Here is a 27,887-nt window from a genome sequence, read left to right on the forward strand (position 1 = left end):
GCAATTTGGCACAGGAGATTTAAAACAGTACATGTTCTTAAATCGCAACGTAACTACAATTTGCCGCCGTGCCTGCACCTATGAACCTGACAACGGAGGACCAACGAGGTGCGATGGGCAGGGCCGTGGGGCGAGGTTTCGTGTGTGTGTGTGTGTGTGTGTGTGTGTGTGTGTGTGTGTGTGTGTGTGCGTGTGTGTGTGTACAGTACACCGACGAAAAATTAAGTTTCGTTCTGACATTGCGATCGGTACATATCGGAAATCTCTGCGTCGACTGCCTTGCTTACTTGGTATAATAAGTATGAAAATCAATCAATCCATTGGTGCCTGACGTCTAACTGTTCAGGAAGCTGGAACTGTATGTGATCCCGGCAGCCCAGGAGTATTTTCATCGCCACTCATCGCTAGATGCTCTATTAATTGATGTTGGACACACGTACACGTTCACCAGATGCTATAATGCATAACTGTTTGAAAGTTGCGGCTAGCAGCAGTTGAAAACATGACGTCATGGTCATGTGGAGTACGGTCTTGTGCCAACATGTAACGAGCAGAACTAGGAAGAAAAGTGACAATGCTACAGGTGCATAAGCACCTATTGTTTACGAGTGTATTACATTTTTGGTTTTATTGTTTAGATTCTGAGAAGTTATAGAATGTTTTAAAAACGTAAATTTCACGTAAATTTCAGAGTAGTATTTTGTAAAAAATATTTCTGAAAGTTTTATTACAAGTTTTCAAAAACTTGTGATTTTCCTGGCTGGGGTGGGGTGGCGGGGCAGGGTGTATGTGTGTGTGTTATGGTTGAAGAGATACGTTATGGCACCTGAAATTCTAGAAAATAACCACTGACTGTGGCGACGGGCCGAGTCCTATACCTGCGCGGCGGGCTGTGGAAAGGACTGCGCAGACACAAAAATCGACTCGTCTGCTACGCCTAAAAAAAACTTAAGTATATGAAGCAAAGCTACATAGTTTCCATAGTTAATTTCACGGTAAAATTTTTACTTTTCACATAAAAAAAAATAACGATTGTGAATTTGTGTTGCGTTCTCCGCTATACAGTCACTCTCATTACGTTTTGAGGATACTACACTATGAGATCAAGAGCGTCCGGCCACCTGGCTGAAAATGACTTACAAGTTCTTGGCGCCATCCATCGGTAATACTGGAATCCAATACGGTGTTGGCCCACCCTTAACCTTGATGACAGCTTCCACTCTCGCAGGCATACTTTCATACAGGTGCTGAAAGGTTTCTTGCGGAATGGCAGCCCATTCTTCACGGAGTGCTGCGCTGAAGAGACGTATCGATGTCGGTCGGGGAGGCCTGGCACGCAGTCGGCGTTCCAAAACATCCCAAAGGTGTTCTGTAGGATTCAGGTCAGGACTCTGTGCAGGCCAGTCCATTACAGGGACATTATTGTCGTGTAACCACTCCGCCACAGGCCGTGCATTATGAACAGGTGCTCGATAGTGTTTAAAGATGCAATCGACATCCCCGAAATGCTCTTCAACAGTGGGAAGCAAGAAGGTGCGTAAAACATCGATGTAGGCCTGTGCTGTGATAGTGCCACGCTAAACAACACGGGCTGCAAGCCCCCTCCATGAAAAACACGACCACACCGTAACATCACCGGCCCCGAATTTTACTGTTTGCACTACACACGCTGGCAGATGACGTTCACCGGGAATTCGCCATACCCACACCCTGCCATCGAATCGTCACATTGTGTACAGTGATTCGTCACATCACACAACGTTTTTCCACTGTTCAATCGTCCAATGTTTACGCTCTTTACACCTAGTGATGCACACAACGCTTTTCCACTGTTCAATCATCCAATGTTTACGCCCCTTACACCAAGTGAAGCGTCGTTTGGCATTTACCGGCGTGATGTGTGGCTTATGAACAGCCTCTCGACCATCAAATCCAAGTTTTTTCACCTCCCGCCTAACTGTCATAGTAATTGCAGTGGACCCTGATGCAGTTTGGAATTCCTGTGTGATAATCTGGGTAGATGTCTGCCTATTACACATTACGGCAACGGCTTTGCCGCAGTGGATACACCGGTTCCCGTCAGATCACCGAAGTTAAGCGCTGTCGGGTGTGGCCGGCACTTGGATGGGTGACCGTCCGGGCCGCCATGCGCTGTTCCGTTTTCGGGGTGCACTCAGCCTCGTGATGCCAACTGAGGAGCTACTCGACCGAATAGTAGCGGCTTCGATCAAAGAAAACCATCATGACAGGGAGAGCGATGTGCTGACCACGCGCCCCTCCTATACGCATCCTCATCTGAGGAGGACACGGCGGTTGGATGGTCCCGATGGGCCACTTGTGGCCTGAAGGCGGAGTGCTATTACACATTACGCACCTCTTCAGCAGTCGGTGGTCTCTGTCAGTCAACAGACGAGGTCGGCCTGTACGCTTCTGTGCTGTACGTGTCCCTTCACGTTTCCACTTCACTATCACATCGGAAACAGTGGACCTAGGCATGTTTAGGAGTGTGGATATCTAGCGTATAGACGTACGATACAAGTGACACCCAATCACCTGACCACGTTCGAAGTCCGTGAGTTCCACGGAGCGCCCCATTCTGCTCTCTCACGAAGTCTATTGACTACTGAGGTCGCTGATATGAAGTACCTGGCAGTAGGTGGCAGCACAATGCACCTAATATGAAAAACGTATATTTTTTGGGGGTGTTCGGATACTTTTGATCACTTAGTGTATTAGATAAAAATTTATTCTTTCTCATCTTATAGTCTCACATTGTAGCTTGATAATAGTTATTATGGTACTTCGAATTAAGTAAACCGACTGCACGTACTTCGAAAAGTTTACAGTGAAAAACGTAATCGCTGACTAAATTTGGGGCATTTTGGGCCATGCATTGCTATGTAGCTGCAAGAAGATCCATAACTCTTTCCAGTCTCTAGTTAAGTCGGTGATGTATACTGGCAATGGACAGAATGTGTTTAATGTACGAACCTGAGTCTCCCAAAACGCAGAGTTGTGTCTCATTTTTCTCTTTCGAATGTGTGATATAAGGAAGTCATGGTCACACTTGAACTAAGTGATATGTTCATTTTAAAATTTGAGACGCACAGTCACAGATACTGCGGCAAAGTTAGCTATATACTTCAAGCAGCAGTTTTTCTTGTTATCTCTAACCGTTTCATTCATAAAACACACAGTTAACTGTTATCGTCAACAAAGTCCACAAAAAATTCAAGTAACGGCGTTCTAGTAACTATTTACATTGCAACAAAATTACAACAGAACTTCAAGAAACTTTAACACAGTGATAAATTTCTTAGAATGAACGCATAAGATGAGAGGATGTGCATCAATGGCATCGGTTATATTGGGAGGACGAATGTTCATGACGGTGATGGAAGTGTATCTGCTACAGATGTAGTCCGCAACGAACAGGTTGGCTAAAAAAATCGTAAGAATTCGCGTTTCAAATATCGGACAGCTTTCTGCAGATTTTTGGGAACGTAGTTCGTTCCTTTCTAGATTGTTTTCAACGGACTACTTGAATTCGTCCGAGCCGACAGCGCCCTTCAACCCGCCCTCCCCCTTTCGTCCAAAATCTATTTACGTTCTCGTATTGTTATAATAACTGAAGCCAGAAATTCCATGCACAATTAAATCTTAAAATATGAACGCATTCGTGTACTATTAAAAGATTGAACATGCACAATTTAAAGGAAAAACATGCAATGTCAGAATTCAGTTTTTTGTTGTGATGCATTTTATTTTAAAATAATGTAGAACAACCAGTTTTTCCAAATTCTCTACCGACCTTGGGTAGCTCTGCATGTTGAGCCGCTGAGCTAGCATTCGCTGGATTCTCGAACCGAGGCGGTTTGAATCCGTCCGCCGGCAACCCTGAAAATGATTTTCGGTGGTTTCTCATTTGTTGGTCCCTTACTACAAACCTTTATCAAAAAATTCGGAGAGCATTCCGGAATACTCTTCCATTCTGAAGCCTGCTCTCCAGTGAACTGCTTCTGAGCTCCGGTGGAACGGAACGATCTGCAGAGTACACCAATAAACGTAATACTGCTTTCAAAGAGGTTGAGGGCAGAACTATTCATAGATAGATAACGTTTCGTGTCACTAAGTTTTGTTAGCGGGGTCGACAATTACTGATATCGATTTTGCAGCTAATTATATTCTCTCGCCTTGATAATGGCCTCAATCCAGTAAGAAACACGGTTCAAGCTTATTTAGTTATGCCGGTTCAAGCTTCTTCAGTTATGCCATATCCATTTTAAGCCTTCAGTGTTGATTAGATACCGTAGAGCTATCAAATTGCAGAGATCCCTAGTGCTAGGTTTGAGCCACTGTTCCAAAGACCCAGAATTTTTTTATGGGATTAGGATCGGGTGATTTAGTGGGAAATAGGTTAAGTGAGTGTTCGTCGAATTACCAACGTATTTGTTGAGGACTACGAAAACAGCTTTTATCTTTGAAGACGGGAGTGTCCATAGCATATTCATGATTAAAGTGGAGAAGAAAGTTTAATACTTGCATCACAGAGGGTGCTGAAATAAACTCCCACGTCCATGTTCAGGTAACCCGAATGAGTGGGCCCAAGTCACGGTATGAGCAACACCCCTCACCACGCTGTTCCGAACTACGCCCTCCACACGCAGCCGGTTAAGTCTCACTGGGTCGTTGGTGCACTCGACGCCTTTCATCATTCGAAAAGAGGGAAACTGCGACTCCGAATCACACTACATGTCTCCATTCACCTTCTGTCCATCTTCTGTGTTGCTTGGCCCACTGAAGACATGCAGCCGCATGTGCCGCTGTGAGCAATAGCTACCTACATGGCCCCAAACGTCCATTGCACGCATTTCCCTTTGCAAAATTGGCTTGGAATCTGATTGAAATGGACCTGCATTCACTGACAGTAGCAAGTCTTCTCTGATTTAAAACCGATTGTGATTGACAAAGCGTGACGACTCGTCTCCGGCCCTGTCGCTTAGGATCTTTTTCCTGCCACTGTTCTTACGCGATGTTGCATGGCTGCAAGTGGTACACCATTGCTTGTAGACCAGTTGGACACTTCATGTTGATGCATGAACAAACTGGGGACTCCATTCATGTTGTGGTCAATAGCACGTCCTATCTGCCATGCTGCCCCGTCTCACGTTTACCTTTTTACAGCACCGATTCCTTGCAACCAAGTGGAGGAAACACATTTCACTGCTATATCTTACTTCGGCGTTGGTTGGTCAAACGATCGCCGGTTCCAGTTCTACACCATGTACAGAGTCACAAGAGGGACCAGAGTGCTCTTTGAAGGAGTGACTAAATACAAGAGAGCGATCAAAAAGTTTCCGTTCGAAGGCAGCACAGTCCAGAATCGATGTGCCAATAAGATAAAATCGCCATGAGTATTGAGGTAACCATGCCACCGACGCACCAGGTGGGCGATACCTGTTGGGTAAAAACAGTTTTCTGTTGCGTGAAGAAATCAGAAACTACCTGCTGCACATCCTCTTCCGACAGAAACCGTCGACCAACAAGGTCTTTTATAAGGAACCGGAGGCGTGATATAAGAGCAGTTGTCTTGTGACAGCCAGAGCGAGAGCACCAGCAGCAGCGAGTACTGTTTGTATAAAGCGTTTATTTTGCATTTTGTTTACGACCTTCCACTAAGGAAGGGATTCTATTTGTGTTTATCTGCTCTGCATAGTAACTAACAGTTCTTGATAAAACTTTACGTAGTTTTCGTGTTAGATTTCTTAGTGTTTTCTTGATCGTTTAGAACAGAAAGCGCCCTAAAACCGTCTTTTGTTTGTTTCGCGGCCGTTAGCCACTAGTCACTTGAATCAGCAGTTGTCTTGTGACAGCCAGAGCGAGAGCACCAGCAGCAGCGAGTACTGTTTGTATAAAGCGTTTTTGTACTTATTTGCTGCGCTTAGCTTTTAAATAGTTTTTCTGGGAAAACCTAGCGTAGTTTTCCCGTCTCGTATTTCAGTGAGTGTTTCTTGATTATCAGAGTAGCTCATCAGAAGATTAGCTTGGGAATTTGTCACCGTATAGAGTAGGGTAAACATAGTCATGTGTAGGGACTGTGGTTGCTGTGAGCGGACGCAAGGAGAATTGGCCACTCTTCGGGGGCAGGTGGAGGCTTTGTCTGTTAGGCTCATCGAGCTCGAGGCGCAGGCGTCGGCTCGTAGTGGCGTTGGGGCAACTGTGGTGATACCTATGCCTACTTCGGTGGCCTTGGAATCACATGGAACCCCTGATGTCGCTGCGTCTTCCGGCAGTGAGCATCTTACCGGTCAGCCATCACTCCAGGGTGAATGGCGGACAGTGGTGGGCTCGCGCGTGCCTGGCCGAAAGGCGAAGGTGGGATCTGGCCGCGTGGCAGCTGCCTTACCCCTTTCCAACAGGTACGGGGTGCTTCCTAGTGGTGATGACATCGTTTCCGAGCCACCACAGGATGCCTCGCCTGTTGGGCCAGTGGCCGATTCTCCGGCAAGGTCCCGACAGTCACAGAGGGCGGGCCTATTAGTTATAGGGAGCTCCAACGTTAGGCGGGTTATGGAGCCCCTCAGGAAAATAGCGGGTAGGTCGGGGAAGAATGCCAGTGTGCACTCGGTGTGCTTGCCGGGGGGTCTCGTCCGTAATGTGGAGGAGGCCCTTCCGGCAGCTATTGAACGCACTGGGTGTGACCGGCTGCAGATAGTAGCACATGTCGGAACGAATGACGCCTGCCGCTTGGGTTCTGAGGCCATCCTTGGTTCCTTCCGGCGGCTGGCTGATTTGGTGAAGACAACCAGCATCGCACGCGGAGTGCAAGCTGACCTTAATATCTGCAGCATAGTGCCCAGAGTCGATCGCGGTCCTCTGGTTTGGAGCCGTGTGGAGGGTCTAAACCAGAGGCTCAGACGACTCTGCGACTATAATGGTTGCAAATTCATCGACCTCCGTTATTGGGTGGAGAACTGTAGGGCCCCCCTAGACAGGTCAGGCGTGCACTACACACCGGAAGCAGCTACTAGGGTAGCAGAGTACGTGTGGCGTGCACACGGGGGTTTTTTAGGTTAGAGGGACCCCCCCTTGGGCGAAACGATAAAATACCTGACGGCTTACCAGAGAGGACATTATCATCGTTGATAAAGAACGTCCGTCCTCAGAGACCAAAAACAGGAAAAGTTAACGTAATATTGGTAAACTGCAGGAGTATCCAGGGCAAGGTTCCTGAATTAGTATCTCTTATTGAAGGAAATAGTGCGCATATAGTATTAGGAACGGAAAGTTGGTTAAAACCGGAAGTGAACAGTAACGAAATCCTAGACACAGAATGGAATATATATCGCAAGGATAGGATAAACGCCAATGGTGGAGGAGTATTTATAGCAGTAAAGAATTCAATAATATCCAGTGAAGTTATTAGCGAATGCGAATGTGAAATAATCTGGGTTAAGTTAAGTATCAAAGGTGGGTCAGATATGATAGTCGGATGCTTCTATAGACCACCTGCATCAGCAACCGTAGTAGTTGAGCGCCTCAGAGAGAACCTGCAGAACGTCGTGAAGAAGTTTCGTGATCATACTATTGTAATAGGGGGAGACTTCAATCTACCAGGTATAGAATGGGATAGTCACACAATCAGAACTGGAGCCAGGGACAGAGACTCTTGTGACATTATCCTGACTGCCTTGTCCGAGAATTACTTCGAGCAGATAGTTAGAGAACCAACTCGTGAAGCTAACGTTTTAGACGTCATAGCAACAAATAGACCGGAACTTTTCGACTCCGTGAATGTAGAAGAGGGTATCAGTGATCATAAGTCAGTGGTTGCATCAATGACTACAAGTGTAATAAGAAATGCCAAGAAAGGAAGGAAAATATATTTGCTTAACAAGAGTGATAGGACACAAATCGCAGAATATCTGAGTGACCACCATCAAACGTTCATTTCTGAGGAAGAGGATGTGGAACAAAAATGGAAAAAATTCAGAAACATCGTCCAGTACGCCTTAGATAAGTTCGTACCGACTAAGGTCCAAAGCGAGGGGAAAGATCCACCGTGGTATAACAATCATGTACGAAAGGTACTACGGAAACAAAGAAAGCTTCATCATAGGTTTAAGAGTAGTCGAATCATAGCTGATAAGGAAAAGCTGAACGAAGCGAAAAAGAGCGTAAAGAGAGCAATGAGAGAAGCATTCAACGAATTCGAACATAAAACATTGGCAAACAATCTAAACAAGAACCCTAAAAAGTTTTGGTCATATGTAAAATCGGTAAGCGGATCTAAATCCCCTATTCAGTCACTCGTTGACCACGATGGCACCGAAACAGAGGACGACCGAAGAAAGGCAGAAATACTGAATTCAGTGTTCCGAAACTGTTTCACTGCGGAAAATCGTAACACGGTCCCTGACTTCAGCCGTCGCACGGACGCCAAAATGGAAAATATTGAAATAAACGATATCGGAATTGAAAAACAACTGCTATCACTTAGTAGCGGAAAAGCATCCGGACCAGACGAGATACCCTTAAGATTCTACAGTGATTATGCTAAAGAACTTGCCCCCTTTCTATCAGCAATTTATCGTAGATCGCTGGAAGAACGTAAAGTACCTAGCGACTGGAAGAAAGCGCAGGTCGTTCCCATTTACAAGAAGGGTCATAAATCAGATGCGAATAATTATAGGCCTATTTCGCTTGCGTCAATCTGTTGTAGAATAATGGAACATGTTTTGTGTTCTCGTATTATGACGTTCTTAGATAATACAAATCTCCTTCATCATAACCAACATGGATTCCGCAAACAGAGATCATGTGAAACTCAGCTCGCCCTATTTGCCCAAGAAATTCACAGTGCCGTAGACACTGGCGAGCAGATTGATGCCGTATTCCTGGACTTCAGGAAGGCATTTGATACGGTTCCGCACTTACGTTTAGTGAAAAAAATACGAGCTTACGGAATATCGGACCAGGTTTGTGATTGGATTCAGGATTTCCTAGAAGAAAGAACACAACATGTCATTCTTAACGGTTCAAAATCTGCAGATGTAGAGGTAATTTCGGGAGTACCGCAGGGAAGCGTGATAGGACCTTTATTGTTTACAATATACATAAATGACTTAGTTGACAACATCGGTAGCTCCGTGAGGCTATCTGCAGATGACACGGTTGTCTACAAGAAAGTAGCAACATCAGAAGACTCGTACGTACTCCAGGAGGACCTGCAGAGGATTAATGCATGGTGCGACAGCTGGCAGCTTTCCCTAAACGTAGATAAATGTAATATAATGCGCATACATAGGGGCAGAAATCCATTCCAGTACGATTATGCCATAGGTGGTAAATCATTGGAAGCGGTAACGACCGTAAAATACTTAGGAGTTACTATCCGGAGCGATCTGAAGTGGAATGATCACATAAAACAAATAGTGGGAAAAGCAGGCGCCAGGTTGAGATTCATAGGTAGAATTCTAAGAAAATGTGATTCATCGACCAAAGAAGTAGCTTACAAAACGCTTGTTCGTCCGATTCTTGAGTATTGCTCATCAGTATGGGACCCTTACCAGGTTGGATTAATAGAAGAGATAGACATGATCCAGCGAAAAGCAGCGCGATTCGTCATGGGGACATTTAGTCAGCGCGAGAGCGTTACGGAGATGCTGAACAAGCTCCAGTGGCGGACACTTCAAGAAAGGCGTTACGCAATACGGAGAGGTTTATTATCGAAATTACGAGAGAGCACATTCCGGGAAGAGATGGGCAACATATTACTACCGCCCACATATATCTCGCGTAATGATCACAATGAAAAGATCCGAGAAATTAGAGCAAATACGGAGACTTACAAGCAGTCGTTCTTCCCACGCACAATTCGTGAATGGAACAGGGAAGGGGGGATCAGATAGTGGTACAATAAGTACCCTCCGCCACACACCGTAAGGTGGCTCGCGGAGTATAGATGTAGATGTAGATAACCAAGTAGCGAAGTCAGGACTATAGGACGGGTAATCGAGCGTCTCCCACTCGGGTTGGCGTAACTTCTGCTTTACGACATTTGTGATAAGGAGACGTCTTTAGTGTCTAATCGCAACGAGAATGGGCTTTGCGCATAATTCCAAACTATGGTTTTCGATAGACATGCTACCCCACACACATTCTTCATTCTCCGATGAATGTCTACCGGCGTTTGTCCTTCGGCAACCAAGAAAAGAATAACTGTACGATGGTCTTGTACCGACGCATTGGGTAATAAATGTCGCCAGAGTTTACGTTTCCGCGTTTACCGCACACACATCGGAAAGAGACGAAGGCCACACCAATTCCTATAAGTCGATGTTTATAAACCCGCATCGGAGTCGCGATACGTTGCATATACGCTGCGGCAACGACATCAAATGGAAACATTGTTTGCCTCCTTACATATTGTCCGACGAGGCTATAATTGTTGGCGGTGAACATGGCTTACCTGAAATTTGTAGTCATTTTAATGATAATTATGCAAAACTTAAATGTAGTGAGAGTTAAATGTGGTTCACTATTCCAAACAGTTTATTTCCACGGAATTCACCAAAGACGAAAGAAATTTGGCTTTCAAAACTAATTACACAATTTGTGTAGGCACTGTTTGATTTATGTGAGAAAAAAATTACAAGACGGTTTCACCCTAGCACAAAGCTACTTCTCATTAAGTAATGTCGAATAAAAAAATGTGAAGCAGCAGCAAGTGATGACGTGCTGGTATAGAATAACGAATGCGCGCTGACTCGAAGGTTGAGTGCTGATTCGACCCAGATCGACCCTGGGCGTCGAATTAATCTGTTGATCTTGTACACTCACCGATATTTAGTGTAGTTTCTAGATAGTTTAAAACATGTGTAGATAAAAATTCTAAGTCAAGATCGCATATTTTCTTTATTTACGACCGGTTTCGGTACTTTGCCGAGCCATCCTCAGACCATTTTAAATGCTGACACATCACATCACGACATCACATGTCGCCGTATTCTTAGAGCTAAATCGCCCGAAAATGAAAATTCGTAGTTGTTTATTTAAATTGACAACGTTAATCACTAATTAAATACTGTGGCAGTGCCCGTAGTGCAACACATACGTACAAACTATCAACAGCAATGATAGCTGCATCGTCCATGACAATGTGAATGAGCTATCACTTCTAACGTTCATAACAGGATCCTCCTTGTCCTGTAATGAGTATTACAAGTGATACAACATTTACATCCACTCATGGGCGATGCAGCTTCATTGCTGTCAACTGTTCGTACACACGTGTAGAAATATGGGTGGGCACTGTAACACGACTTGATTAGTGATTAACGTTGTCAATTTACATAACCAACCACTATTTTTCATTTCTGGGCGACTTAGCTCTAAGAATACGACGACGTGTACTGATTCTCACACAATGAACAGCATTTTAGACCAATCGGATGATTGCTTGGCGACGAGCCGAAACAGGTAATCAATAAAGAAAATTCGCGATCTTGACGTAGAATTTTTATCCACACATTTTTTTTAAAAATCAGCAGATCGTGTATCTCCCCAGTGATAATGTCAATAATTCAGACGGTTTGCCTCACTACTCTTGATAAAAGCCGGATGTGGTTGATCGTAAGTTACCATACAACGAAGTTTACGCCATGCACACATAGATGGTGCACAATCTTCCTGCTTTAGAGTAAATGATGCCTCTTGCGACGAAATGCGGCATTCGGCCACAGAACAAAAAGAAGAAAAAAAGAGGGAAAGAAGGTGGCGGGCGGGAGAGAGAAGGCTGTACATCTCACCTGCCAACAGACAATTTGTACTGTCAACAAGTCGAGGCCCCATCGTACTGGTCCCAAATCGTATCAGGATGGTTTGAGAACTCTGCGTGGAGGTGATGTGTGGAATCCTCCTTCGCTTAACCTCAGCCCAATTGAACGTAACTGGGACGCCTTCAAGCGGACTGCTGCGCCATCAACCCAGTTCCGAACAATGTCCGTGACCTGACTCGGCTAGAAGCTAGATGGCTCGCCAAATTCGAAACTTTGACCCCCATTTATACAATTGTCACCCGCATTAGTGGACAGGTCATTATCTTGTCAAATTTCTGGCCTCTTTTTTTCGAATAAAAAACACATTAAATTAAAATGTGACCAACCGAAACTGCCATGTTTCAAAAACAAGTCAGCGTCTATGCTCTCGCAGGTGACGATGTATCAGAGGGCAGAACTGTCCGTAGCTGAGAATGAGAGCAAAGCGAATGCGGCAGCGAGTCAGATTGTGCATTATGACACGCACTAGATAGAATCAATAGTATGCTACGGCCTGTTGTCAAAACGGGGTTTTACCGTCACGAAAAATGTTTCATTTCGTAATCTTTTTCGCAGAATTTGTGTAAAGTCAGCGTGGTCGTCTCACAAGAATTTTCCCCTTTCTCCGAAGTGTTATGCATAAAAATAAAATGAAGTGGGAGACCATAACATGCGAACAATGATACAGAACAACTATGAAAATGAAGTTTACTAGCAAGGAAACGTTTTTCGGTCGGCCAATAACAAAGAGCGCGAGTAGCAGAGGAGCGGAAGGAATCGAGGGTAAGATTTACATAGTAGATATTCTCCTCCAAGCGAGCTCCTCAACCAGACCGTCAAGGTCCAAAGGGGGGGGGGGGGGGGATGTCGTCCGTCGTGTCATCCTCTGTCAGCTGGTGCGCTATGGAGGGGCGTGTCGTCAGCAAACCGCTTTCTCGACCGTTTTCCCGAGTTTCCAGACCTTGGAGCCACCACTTATCCAGCAAGCAGCTCCTCAACTGGCATCGCGAGGCTGCGAGCACTCCGTACCAGTTCACCCAGTCAAATATTCATGGCAGTACCGGGAACTGAACGGAGGTCCTCTGCATAGCAACTATCTGCACTAACCACTTACCTACGGACGGGCGACAGCTATTCTCCCGAGCTGCCTACTATACCTAGCTGTTATTCGAGTTAAAGTCTTTTTCTGTTTGTGCGCCACGAAGGACGACAACCGCAACAAAAAATCTTGTTTTAACTTGCATTAGCATGTTCCTTTACACTTCCAGGCACCCATTATATCACACACACACACACACACACACACACACACACACACACACACACACACACACACACACACACATTAGAAGACTGCTCGTGGTGCTACGTTCGTGGCAAGATTCCCTTGTTGCCCGTTCGTCTTGATCATCACTTTGAAGCCTACGCGATCCGGCGCCCACAACCCCACTTACTTCGTTTAGTCTGTAAGGAGAGTCTTTTAGGCTGCTTGGAAAACAAGTGTGGAATCACCGCTTCATGTGCACAACGCTTATTGCTTCGGTCGGGAACCTCTTTTCGGCACTCTTTTGAGCACAGCAAATTAGTGAGTGGAGCCAAGTGCGTAGCGGAGATAAAACTTAACATGCACTTCCGAAGAGCGAGCAGTCTTAAACGGCACAATGACGCTTGTGTACGTTGTTCCGTCTGTCAACATGTCAAACTTAGACCGTGCGCGCCTTCACACTTTACAGCAACGCTGTCCAACCTTTTAGCTTACCTGGACCACACTGAGAGAAGACTAGTATTTTTAGGCCGCACGTATTATACGAAAAAGTAAACGGTATGGACCAATGAGAGGATGGAATCACGTGGCAGGATTTTCATATTGAACCTACTCAGTTTATCATGTTGTTGTCGTCGTCGTCGTCGTCGTCGTCGTCGTCGTCGTCGTCGTCGTCGTCAGTCCTGAGACTGGTTTGATGCAGCTCTCCATGCTACTCTATCCCGTGCAAGCCCGTTCATCTCCCAGTACCTACTGCAGCCCACATCCTTCTGAATCTGCTTAGTGTACTCATCTCTTGGTCTCCCTCTACGATTTTTACCCTCCACACTGCCCTCCAACGCTAAATTTGTGGTCCCCTGATGCCTCAGAACATGTCCTACCAACCGGTCCCTTCTTCTTGTCAAGTTGTGCCACAAACTCATCCCCAATTCTATTCAATACCTCCTCATTAGTTATGTTATCTACCCATCTAATCTTCAGCATTCTTCTGTAGCACCACATTTCGAAAGCTTCTATTCTCTTATTGTCCAAACTATTTATCGTCCATGTTTCACTTCCGTACATGGCTACACTCCATACAAATACTTTCTGAAACGACTTCCTGACACTTAAATCTATACTCGATGTTAACAAATTTCTCTTCTTCAGAAACGCTTTCCTTGCCATTGCCAGTCTACATTTTATATCCTGTCTACTTCGACCATCATCAGTCATTTTGCTCCACAAATAGCAAAACTCCTACATTATTTTAAGTGGCTCATTTCCTAACATAATTCCCTCAGCATCACCCGACTTAATTCGACTACATTCCATTATTCTCGTTTTGCTTTTGTTGATGTTCATCTTATATCCTCCTTTCAAGACACTGTCCATTCCGTTCAACTGCTCTTCCAAGTCCTTTGTTGTCTCTGACAGAATTACAATGTCATCGGCGAACCTCAAAGTTTTTATTTCTTCTCCGTGGATTTTAATGCCCACTCCGAACTTTTGTTTCCTTTACTGCTTGCTCAATATACAGATTGAATAACATTGGGGATAGGCTACAACCCTGTCTCACTCCCTTCCCAACCGCTGCTTCCCTTTCACGCCCCTCGACTCTTATAACTGCCATCTGGTTTCTGTACAAATTGTAAACAGCCTTTCGCTCTCAGTATTTTAGCCCTGCCACCTTCACAATTTGAAAGAGAGTATTCCAGTCAACAATATCAAAACTTTCTCTAAGTCTACAAATGCTAGAAATGTAGGTTTGCCTTTCCTTAATCTATTTTCTAAGATAAGTCGTAGGGTCAGTATTGCCTCATGTGTTCCAACATTTCTGCGGAATCCAAACTGATCTTCGCAGAGGTCGGCTTCTACCAGTTTTTCCATTCGTCTGTATAGAATTCGCGTTAGTATTTTGCAGCTGTGACTTATTAAACTGATAGTTCGGTAATTTTTACATCTGTCAACACCTGCTTTCTTTGGGATTGAAATTATTACATTCTTCTTGAAGTCTGAGTGTATTTCACCTGTCTCATACATCTTGCTCACCAAATGGTAGAGTTTTGTCAGGACTGGTTCTCCCAAGGCCGTCAGTATTTCCAATGGAATGTTGTCCACTCCCGGGGCCTTGTTTCGACTCAGGTCTTTCAGTGCTTTGTCAAACTCTTCACGCAGTATCGTATCTCCCATTTCATCATCTACATCCTCTTCCATTTCCATAATATTGTCTTTAAGTACATCGCCCTTGTATAGACCCTCTATATACTCCTTCCATCTTTCTGCTTAGAACTGGGTTTCCATCTGAGCTCTTGATATTCATACAAGTGGCTCTCTTTTCTCCAAAGGTCTCTTTAATTTTCCTGTAGGCAGTATCTATCTTACCCCTCGTGAGATAAGCCTCTACAGCCTTACATTTGTCCTCTAGCCATCCCTGCTTAGCCATTTTGCACTTCCTGTCGATCTCATTTTTGAGACGTTTGTATTCCTTTCTGCCTACTTCATTTACTGCGTTTTTATATTTTCTCCTTTCATCAGTTAAATTCAATATTTCTTCTGTAACCCAAGGATTTCTACTAGCCCTCGTCTTTTTACCTACTTGATCCTCTGCTGCCTTCACTACTTCATCCCTCAGAGCTACCCATTCTTCTTCTACTGTATCTCTTTCCCCAATTCCTGTCAATTGTTCCCTTATGCTCTCCCTGAAACTCAGTACAACCTCTGGTTCTTTCAGTTTATCCAGGTCCCATCTCCTTAAATTCTCACCTTTTTGCAGTTTCTTCAGTTTTAATCTACAGTTCATAAACAATAGATTGTGGTCAGAGTCCACATCTGCCTCCGGAAATGTCTTACAATTTAAAACCTGGTTCCTAAATCTCTATCTTACAATTATATAATCTATCTGATACCTTTGATACCTTCTAGTATCTCCAGGATTCTTCCATGTATACAACCTTCGTTTATGATACTTGAACCAAGTGTTAGCTATGATTAAGTTATGCTCTGTGCATAATTCTACCAGACGGACTGAAGTGCCTAGAACCGCTCGGCCACAAGGCCCGGACAGATTTACAGCAACAAGGTTTGTCAGCATGGGGAGCTTTCCGCCGAAACGGCGTACACTTTACGGACGACATTCAATCACTCAATCGATATCATCACTACACGAATCACTGAGGATGTATCAGAGCTAATACGGAGATTTACCCACTGACGGCAATGAGTGACACATGGAGACTTACCCAATGACGTCACTGGATGTCATATGGAGATCTACCCAGTGTTCTAAGGCAGTTTTTTTTTTCCTCGATATTCCGATAATCATGGCTGGCAATTAAGCAATGACCAAAGGAAGTGAATAATTAAACAATATTGGAAGATATAGATTGCTGAACAACTTAGTCATAAATGAACTCAAGAATGCAATACACATCCACGAACTAGGCTATCAACTTAGAGGTTGCGTTACAAATTTAATCGAACTGTGTCTATATGTAATACGCCAAAGAGTGGTCCAACCCGAGTGCTACTACCAACGAACATGGAAAGGTAATTGCGCAGACATTTATCCAAAGCCCTAAGAATTCCAAAAGGAGAGCCTTTGTTGTGTTGGGCCTTTCCCGTGGGCGTTTGGGTCGTCTAATACAACGTTTAGGTTTGCAAGTGTATCGGCCCCTATTATTTCATGGATTGATTGAGGCTCATCAAGATCGTCGTTTGGAATTCTGCGAGATGCTTTTGAATAAATATATGCAAGGTGATAGCGCAATTCGACAAATTTGTTGGTCTGGCGAAGCGAATTTTAAACTGCCAGGCGCTGTTAATACGCATAACTGTGTGTACTACGCCACAGAAAACTCCATGTTGTAACTAAATCAACCTGTTGTTACAGTTTGGAAGTGCCTTTCATTTTCAAGGGGTCATTGGGATTGTTTCCTTTTTTCCATACATATGACGCATATGTTAACATGCTGCGAAATAGTGGTATTCCACAATTACGTCCACAGCTGGATATTGAAGAGTTCTACTTCCAGCAAGATGGAGTTCCTCCCCACTATGCTTTAATAGACAGTGCGTTTCTTGACAACAAATTACCCAATAGGTGCTCAAGGAAGACGAGGCCAATAGAATGGTCACCAAACCATAGGAACTTACTCCAATGGGCATTTTCTTTTGGGGTATCATCAAAAATAAAGTCTTTGCAAGAAAACCACGCGTCTCAATTCATAAGAGAAGCACGCTAAGAGATTCATAAGAATAAAGAAGTATGTGGCGACGTGCACTTGAGTTTACAAACAAGATTACAAAGCTGGGTAAATGCTGAAGCCCGGCTATGTCACCAATTCAGACATTGCACTTACCGTGGCTTTACAAACCTGTTTTCTGTAATTTTCTATAGTAAATTTTTCATTCCCACTCCATTTTCTATAAAACTTAATAATATCTATTATTATAATTGTAATAATGATAACAATACCTACTAAAAACCTACTTATGCACCTCCCCTCCCCCTTATATTAGAGGTCACTTTGAGATTTACCCAGTAACGACATTCAATCGACATCATAGCTACACGAATCGCTGAGGATATATTAGAGCTCAAAAAGGACAATCATTCATCCTCACGCACTCAATGGTTCAGTTATATTTTCTTAATTTCATTTAATTTAATTTTTAGTGGATGTAACCTTACTAATACACAAATAAGTACATACATCGCCAGATATAATAATAAGGGTGCAATTTCATATCGTTGAATCAATAAAGATCACACTCATATTAGTAATACATTAGATAAATTTTGTATATACTAATGAAATACGCTTACCATTGAAGTATCAAAGTAGTCCAAGCTACAAAACAATGAGTGGATATCTACGAATCATTTGAGATACAAGAAGCTTTGTATATTTCCTGTCGCATTTAGGTCTTCTTGCACGATACGTTGTTGAACTCTCCGAACCGGTTACGTGTACAAAATCAGAATTTTAGTCTTGTCCCATCTTGGATAAATTTCTTCTGCCCGTACGGAAGGACATTGGAGAATCGGATCAGTCCATTAGAAGAGCGTTACAGACGGACTGCCATATCTGATCGATTTCATATCTTGGCAGTCTTACCTGTAAGAACGAGGCGTAGTTGCAAACCTTACCAGTGGAATTGTGTAAGCTTATTCAGTCTTCCGAGGAATGCGATAAATATGATAATTAGATTGGATGTAAAAAAAAAAAACCTGCGGCTGTACTTCTCTACCATCCTACCCATGGCCACACACGCATGTGACGTGAAGTAGGTCACCGAATACCCACAAAACTTCACTGTTTCTCACCAACGATGCAAATTTTGACGATGGGCTGTAGCGTCCACGTTTCAGACGAAGTGCTGAGAAGTGGTGTATGCAGCCTGCAAGAAATTGCAGCTGAAATAAGACTGAAGCTTGTGGGGCATGTTCTACACATTAAAGATGAAAAAATCCCCAAATCTACATCTACATGATTACTCTGCAATTCACAATTAAGTTCCTGGTAGAGAGTTCATCGAACTACATTGAAGATCGAACCACCTTCAAGTCATTTGTCTAAGCACTGAAGTTTTTCTATGTAAGCTCTGATTTCTCTATTTTACATGATGAAAATTTCTCCCTAAGTAGATGGAAGCCAACAAAATATTTTCGCAATCGGAGTAGAAGGTTGCGATTAAAATTTCACGAGAAGTTCCTGCCGCGACGAAAAACGCCTTTGTTCAAATGATTGCCTCCCCAATTCATGTATTATGTCCGTGGCACTCTCTCCCACATTACGCGGTAATACAAAACGAGCTACTCTTCTTCGAACTCCTTTAATGTCCTCCGTCAGTCCCATCCGAGACGGTTGGCACAGCAGTACTGAAGAATAAGGGGGAAAAGCTTGGTGTAAGCAGCCTCTTTTAGTAAACTTGTTACACTTTCTGAGTGTTCTGCCAATAAGTCGCAATCTTCGGTTTGCTTTCCCCGCAACATTATCTACGTAATCGTTCGAATTCAGGTTATCCGTCATTGTAATCCCTACGTATGTAGCCTTTAGATCTCTTTTTATAATCGTGGAACCGAAATTTAGCGGATTTCTTGAAGTACTAATGCGCATGAATTCACACTTTTCATTGTTTAGAGTCAATTGCTACTTTTTGCACCACACAGATTCCTTGTCTCAATCATTTTGCAGTTCGTTTTGACCATCTGATGGATTTACAGGACGGTAAACGAGAGCATCATCTGTCATCTAATAGGGCTGCTCAGATTGTCTCCTACACAGTTTATGTAGATCAGGAACAGCACACGGTTTATAAATACTTCCTTGGGGAACGCCGAATATTACTGCTGTTTTACTGAATGACTTTCTGTCAGTTACCAGGAACTGTGATCTTTCTGACAGGAAATCACACATCCCGTCACACAACTGAGACTATACTCCATACGCACGCAATTTGATTACAAGTCGCTTGTGAGGAACGGTGTTAAAAGCCTCCTGGAAATCTAGAAATATGTAATCAATCTGAAGTTTTCTGTCAATAGAGGAAGCCTCGTAATACCTGGAAACAAACTTTTCTACATCTACCAACATCTGCACGCACACACTCAGCAACCTACCGTATAGCGCGTGGCGGAGGGTACCCTGTACCACTGTTAGTCATTTCCTTTCCTCTCCCACTCGAAAACAGAGCGAGGAAAAAAAAAAAACCGTCTATATGCCTCCGTATGAGCCCCAATTTCTCGTGTCCTATCTTCGTGGTCCTTATGCGAAATATATGTTGGCGGCAGTAGAATCGTTCGGCAGTGAGCTTTGCATGCCGCTTCTCTAAATATTCTCAACAGTGCAACTCGAAATGAAAGTCGCCTTTCCTCCAAGGATTCCTATTTGAGTTCAGGAAGCATCTCCGTGACACTTAGGTATTTTTCGAAACTACCGGTAAAAAATCTAGCGGCCCGTCTCGGAATCGCTTCGATGTCTTCCTTTAATGGCTCTGAGCACTTTGGGACTTAACATCTTAGGTCATCAGTCCCTGTCTTCCTTTAATCTGACATGTTGTGGATCCCAAACACTCGAGCATTACTCAAGAATAAGTCGCACCAGTGCTCTATATGCGGTCTCCTTTAGAGATGAGCTACGCTTTCCTAAAATTCTCCCAATAAACCGAAGTCGAAAATTCGCCTTCCCTACCACGGCCCTCACATGCTGCTTCTATTTCATATCGCTCTGGAACGTCACGCACGGATATTTAAACGACGTGACCGAGTCAAGCAAGACACTACTAATGCCATATCCTATCCTGTACCCTCATCAGTTCTTTTTCTGCCCAAATAACAAAACATATCTACTACTTCTAGAATCTCGTTTTGTAATCTGAGTCCCTTAGCATCATCACGTGATTTAATTCGACTACGTTCCATTAGCCTTGTTCTGCTTTTGTTGATACTCATCTGATATCCTCCTTTCAAGGCAACGTATATTCCGTTCAACTGCTCTTCCAAGTCCTTTGCTGCCTCTGACAGAATTACAATGTGCTCGGCAAACCTCTAAGTTTTTATTTCTTTTCCCTGGACCTTAACTCCTATTTCAATTTTTTCTTCGATTTCCTTTACTGCTTGTTCAAAGTACAGATTGAACAACATTGGGGATAGGCTAAGCCCTGTTCCACTCCCTTCACGCCCCTCGACGCCCGTAACTGCCGTCTGATTTATGTGCAAGTTGTGAATCGCCTTTCGCTCCCTTTGTTTTACCCTAGCTACCTTCAGAATTTCAAAGAGAGTAATCCAGTCAATACTGCCAATAGCTTTCTGTACGTCGACAAACGCTATCAACGTGGGTTTGCCTTTGCTTGACCAGTAGGCCTCGCGTGTTCTTAGATTTCTCCGGAATCCCAACTATATCATCTGAGATCGGCTTCTACCACGTTTTTTTTTCCATTCTTCTGTAAGGTATTCGTGTTAGTATTTTGCAACCATGACTTAGTAAACTGATATATCAGTAATTTTCACCAGCCAGCAAGTGCTTTCTTTGGAAATGGAGTTATTACATTCATATGATCCGTAATTAATAAGAAACGCCACACTTCTTTTACAGTCCGCGGGCCAGCAGAAAGCCACACAGCTGGTAGACACAGGGGGTGCGTGGAGGCAGCAACAGGAAGCAGGCAGGCGGGGCCATCATCGATCTGGAGGCTGGGGCCGGTGCTGATGGGACAGGTGGGCCGGGCTGCGCCGGGCCGGCCGGGCGCCCCTCCTCAGCTGGCCCCGCCCCGCCTCGCCTCGCAGCGCGACGCCGGCGCCACACACACACAACCTGTTGCGAGCGAGGCGCCTGCCCGCCCACCCGCTCGCTCGCTAATCGATGCAGCTGAGAGCCGACGCCCGCAGCCCAGCTGGTGGTGCTGTGCTGTGCCGCGCCGCGCTGTGCAACATATGGTGGCCCCTCCCGTCGTCGTCGGCTATCGTTTCCCTGTTTTGACTGCATCGTAAGCATGCTTCGCAAGCAACGGTCGGTTAACGGGGTTGAATCACAAAATACACGGATACATACAATCTTACGTAACCTTTCCTCTTCGTGACAGATCAGTTTCGTGACTTTGCTGTCATCTTCATATCTTAAAAAACCTTCTCTTTTGGAACGTGTTCATTTAACGTTTGACCTTACGCCAAGATGTCACGTAGATAATCACCACATTATAAAAGGTTTGTCATAACTAAAATATTTAGAAACTTAAAACACCAGATGTGCTTCTGTGTACTGTGTTTTTGTTATCTATCGAGCACCTGTGAGCGAGATATAGTATATACAGGGGATCGTGACCGGGTCAAATATCTCACGTGTCAAACGAAAAAACTACAAAGAACGAAACTTGTCTGGCTTGAAGGCGGAAACGAGATGGTGCTATGGTTGGCCCGCTAGACGGCGCTGCCATAGGTCAAACAGATATTTTTTTAAATAGGAACCCCCATTATTTATTACATATTCGTGTAGTACGTAAGGAAACATGAATGTTTTAGTTGGACCACTTTTTTCGCTTTCTTATGCATGGCGCTGTAATAGTCACAAACATATGGCTCACAATTTAGACTAACAGTTGGTAACAGGTAGGTTTTTTAAAATAAAATACAGAACGTAGGTACGTTTGAACATTTTATTTCGGTTGTTCCATAGTGATACATGTACCTTTGTGAACTTATCATCCCTGAGAACGCGTGCTGTTACAGCGTGATTACCTGTAAATTCCACATTAATGCAATAAATGCTCAAAATTCTGTCCGTCAACCTCAATGCATTTGGCAATACATGTAATGACATTCCTCTCAACAGCGAGTAGTTCACCTTCCGTAATGTTCGCACATGCATTGACAATCCCTTCAGGGACTCACACCTAGTGAGTACGTGGCTGGCGACCACGGGGTCCCGAGCTGAATACTGGCATTGCTTCCACTTACTTATGCCAGGCTCCTCACTTTTATCTTTCGTATCTGGCCACCCTCGGCCATCTCTTGTTCTTTTCTGAACCTGACGCTATTAGGTTTCGAGGGCTAGGGGGTCTTCCATTTCCAACCTATACTTCTACAGAGCCGAATATCTCCCGGGATAAGGAGATTACCTTCTATCAAGTGCCAACGGCCTTCTAGGAGAGCGGATGAGCGGCTAGAAGGAAGGGCACTCTCTTGCCCTTGGGGTGGGAAACTGCTCCTAAAGGCGGAGGAGCCACAAGGTGGCCAACGACATAGAATGGAGAAGGCAACGGGAAACCACTCCGTTAAGGACCCGGGCGGGTATCCCAAGTATCAACAGCTTATGATGGAAAGCTCTTTGGTTAAATTCTCCGGAGGTAAAATAGTCCCCCATTCGGATCTCCAGGCGGGGACAACTAAAGAGATACCAAAATCCAAAAGCATTAATGTAAGAAGGATAGCAACATGGAACGTCAACTCACTTCTTAAATGTGGTAAACTGGAAAACTTTAAAATGGAAATGAAACGAATGGATATTGATGTACTGGGAGTCTCAGAAATGAGATGGCCAAGCGCTGGCGACTTTTGGTCAGGGGATTACAGAATCATCCACACTGGAACAGCACAAGACAGTCCCGGGATTGCAGGAGTGGGAATTATCCTCAATAAAGAGATGGGGTTAAGAGTAAAAGGATTTGTTCAACATAGTGAGAGGATAATTTATGTCCGATTGGAAACTAAACCAAGAGACACAATCATAATCCAAGTATACATGCCAACTACGAGGCACGAGGATGATGAAATCGACATGATGTATGACCACCTTGAAGAAGTAATTGGCATAATTAAAGGAGCTGAAAACCTTGTCATCATGGGAGATATGAATGCCGTTGTTGGGGAAGGTAAAGAAGAGGATGTGGCAGGGAATTTTGGATTAGGATTAAGAAATGAAAGAGGGGATAAACTTGTAGAATTCTGCCAAAGAAATAAACTTTGCATTACAAATACCTTCTTTAATCATCATCCAAGAAGAAGATATACTTGGAAAATGCCTGGTGACATTAACAGATATCAAATTGACTTCATATTAGTGAAGCAAAGATTTAAAAACCAAGTTAAGGACAGCAGATCATATCCAGGCTGTGATGTGGAAAGTGACCACATACTCGTTATGATGACGACTGAACTAAAATTCAAAAACATTAAAAGAAGAAGTACATGTAAATGGGATTTGACAAACCTGAAAAACGAAAATACACTGAAGCACTATCAACTAGAAACAGACAAGAAAACAAATACACAGAGCTGCAATGACATCCAAAGCAGCTGGGAAAAAATAAAAACTGGTATTTTAGAAGCAGCAGAAGAAGTAATAGGAAAAGAAAGGACAGAGAAAAGGAAGGAATGGATCACTAATGACCTACTAAATATGATGGAAGAAAGAAGGAAATTAAATTCTGTGAAGAAGGAAGACCAAGAGAAATACAAGAGTCTGAAAAACAGAATCAACAGAGAGGCAAGACAAGCAAGAGAAAAATACCTTGATCATCTCTGTATTTCAGTTGAGAGCAACATGAGCAAGGGAAATATCGACAAGGCCTATAAATGTGTGAGACATTGCTTTGGAGACAGAAGAAACAAATGTAGGACTGTGATGGATGAAAATGGCAATATGTTGGATGACGATGATGAAGTTGCAAGAAGATGGAAACAATATATAGGAAAACTGTACAGCGGACCAGACCTGTCTGAAAACATCATGGAAGAAGAAACAGAAGTAGATGCACACAACATAGGTGAACCTATATTAAAGGTAGAGTTTGAACTAGCTCTGAAAAAATCGAAAAACAACAAATCGCCTGGTATAGACAATATCCCAGCCGAACTTCTGAAATCTGGAGGAGCAAAACTGAATCAGGAGTTGTATAATCTTGTTTTCAACATGTACGAGCAGGGTAAAATTCCTACAGACTTTGAGAAAAACATTATGGTCCCCATTCCAAAGAAGGCAAATGCTACAAGATGTGAAAATTATAGGACACTCAGCCTAGTTACTCACGCCTCTAAAATATTAACCTCAATTATCCTAAAACGCATAGAACAAAAAGTCGAAGCTACACTCTCCGAAGACCAGTTTGGATTCCGGAAAGATAGAGGAGCCAGAGAAGCAATATTTGCTCTAAAACTAATAATAGAGAAACGACTAGATAAGAACCTGAAAACACACATAGCTTTCGAAGATGTAGAGAAAGCCTTTGATAATGTTAAATGGGATAAGATGTTTGAGGTACTCAAAAAAGTAGGAATAGACCATAAAGATAGAAAAATGATATGGAACCTGTACAAAAACGAGACAGCAGTTATCCGTGGACGGACAAAACAAGAAGAGGTGCAGATACGGAAAGGTGTCCGGCAAGGTTGCGCACTATCCCCTGTTATCTTTAACGTATACATTGAAGAGGCGCTGAAAAAAGTAAGGGAAAATTCACAGACAGGTGTAGTAATTCATGGCCAACGAATAGATATGATAAGATATGCCGATGATATAGCTGTCCTGGCTGAAAGTGAAGAAGATCTTTTAGTCCTACTGAATAGAATGGATCAAGTTATGGGTGAAGAATATAATATGAGAATTAATAAAGCAAAAACAAAAGTAATGGCATGCGACAAAGAAGATCAAGTGAAAGTCCAAGTTCATGTAGGCAATGAACTGCTTGAACAAGTTGATAAATTTACTTATCTGGGCAGTAATATTACCAGGGATGGAAGGAGCAAGGCAGAAGTGAGAAGTAGAATAGCTCAAGCAAAGGCTGCTTTTAACAAGAAGAAAAACATATTAACATCTAAGAGCATCAGCCTCGAAACCAGGAAAAGATTTTTGAAATCATGTGTGTGGAGTGTGGTATGCTATGGGTGTGAAACATGGACTCTCGGGACAGAGGAACAGCAGAAGCTAAATTCTTTTGTAATGTGGTGCTATAGACACATGCTCAAAATAAAATGGATCGACAAGGTCACAAACGAAGTGGTTCTGGAAAGAGCAGGTGAGAAGAGAAGTTTCTGGAGTTTCACTGTTGAAAGAAGAGTACAATTTACAGGCCATCTATTAAGACATAAAGGACTCCTGAACACAATCATAGAGGGATATGTCGAGGGAAAAAGACCAAGAGGAAGACCACGACGGAGGTACATGGATCAAATCGTGAAAGATGTGGGATGTAATACCTATAAAGAAATGAAGAGAAAAACTGAAAGACGCACAGAATGGAGACAAGCTGCCATTGTAGCTGTTGCAAACCAATCCTTGGATTGACCACTACAGAAGAAGAAGAAGAAGCATTGACAATGCACTGACGCATGTTGTCATGCATTGTCGGTGGACCACGATAGCAAATATCCTTCAACTTTCCCCACAGAAAGAAATCCGGGGACGTCAGATCCGGTGAACGTGCGGGCCATGGTATGGTGCTTTGACGACCAATCCACCTGTCATGGTCATGAAATATGCTATTCAATACCGCTTCAACCGCATGCGAGCTATGTGCCGGACATCCATCATGTTGGAAGTACACCGCCATTCTGTCATGCAGTGAAACATCTTGTTGTAAAATCGGTAGAACATTACGCAGGAAATCAGCATACACTGCACCATTTAAATTGCCATCGATGAAATGGGGGCCAATTATCCTTCCTCCCATAATGCCGCACCATACATTAACCCGCCAAGGTCGCTGATGTTCCACTTATCGCAGCCATCGTGGATTTTCCGTTGCCCAATAGTGCATTTTACGCCGGTTTACGTTACCGCTGATGGTGAATGACGCTTCGTCACTAAATAGAACGCGTGCAAAAAATCTGTCATCGTCCCGTAATTTCTCTTGTGCCCAGTGGCAGAACTGTACACGACGTTCAGAGTGGTGCAATTCCTGGCGCATAGAAATGTGGTACGGGTGCAATCGATGTTGACATAGCATTCTCGACACCGACGTTTTTGAGATTCCCGAATCTCGGGCAATTTGTCTGCTACTGATGTGCGGATTATCCGCGACAGCAGCTAAAACACCTACTTGGGCATCATCACTTGTTGCAGGTCGTCGTTGACGTTTCACACGTGGCTGAATACTTCCTGTTTCCTTAAATAACGTAACTATCCGGCGAACGGTCTGGACACTTGTACGATGTCGTCCAGGATACCGAGCAGCATACATAGCACACGCCCGTTGGGCATTTTGATCACAATACATCAAACACGATATCGACCTTTTCCGCAGTTGGCAAATGGTCAATTTCAACACGGGTAATGTATCACGAAGCAAATACCGTCCGCACTAGTGGAATGTTACGTGAAACCACGCACTTATACGTTTGTGACTATTACAGCGCCATCTATCACAAAGCGAAAAAGGCGGTCGAACTAAAACATTCATATTTCTTTACGTACTACACGATTATGTAATTAAAAAATGGGGGTTCCTACTTTAAAAAAAACGCAGTTGATATCCGTTTGACCTATGGCAGCGCCATCTAGCGGGCCAACCATAGCGCCATCTGGTTTCCCCTTCAAGCTTGACAAGTTTCGTTCTTTGTACTTTTTTCGTTTGATGCTCATTTCGTGAGATATTTGGCCCGGTCACTATCAATGGACCATCCTGTATATACATATATGGACATGATCATGTGCACAAGATGTTTTATGTTTTTAAATATTTTAGTTACGAAAAACCTTTTATAAGGTGCTGGACTTTTTATCCACTTGACAACTTGGCATTATGTCCAAGGTAAAATTAACACGTTTCAAAACAATAATATTTTTCCAAGACCTGAAGATAACAGCAAAGTCTGACGAAAGCGGTTTTTTTAAAATAAAGAGCGATATTAGCTGCTGAATGTTTTCAGTTAGAGTAATCACTGAACCACATTTTGCACATGTTGCCATGCACATGTTGCCATTATGTTATTGACAATAATCTTGATTAAATTTGCAATTTTTTGTCCAGTAATTTGAGCACGACATTGCTGGATACTTTCAGGACGCATACTTACACACGAAAAACATTTTATCAAACATTACTTATCACTTTCAAAATGAGGCTGGTGTTCTTCAGTATTCAGATAAACCAATCTGTTTACCACTTTTTTAGTATCAGTCTTAGAACTCTCGCAACAATTTTTTAAATTTATGAGTGCGATTATATACATTTTTATTTCACAAAAATTTCAATAAATTTGATAGTAACGCACTTTGAAAGATTTTGCTCCACAAGAAGTTGTGTTATAGGATGTACAAAGTCAGTAGCAAATTACACCGTTTGACCTGCATTGGCTAAGCACAATATGTTTCTTATACACTGAAAAA

Source organism: Schistocerca americana, chromosome 1 (assembly GCF_021461395.2).
Source record: "Schistocerca americana isolate TAMUIC-IGC-003095 chromosome 1, iqSchAmer2.1, whole genome shotgun sequence".
Classification (NCBI taxonomy): domain Eukaryota; kingdom Metazoa; phylum Arthropoda; class Insecta; order Orthoptera; family Acrididae; genus Schistocerca; species Schistocerca americana.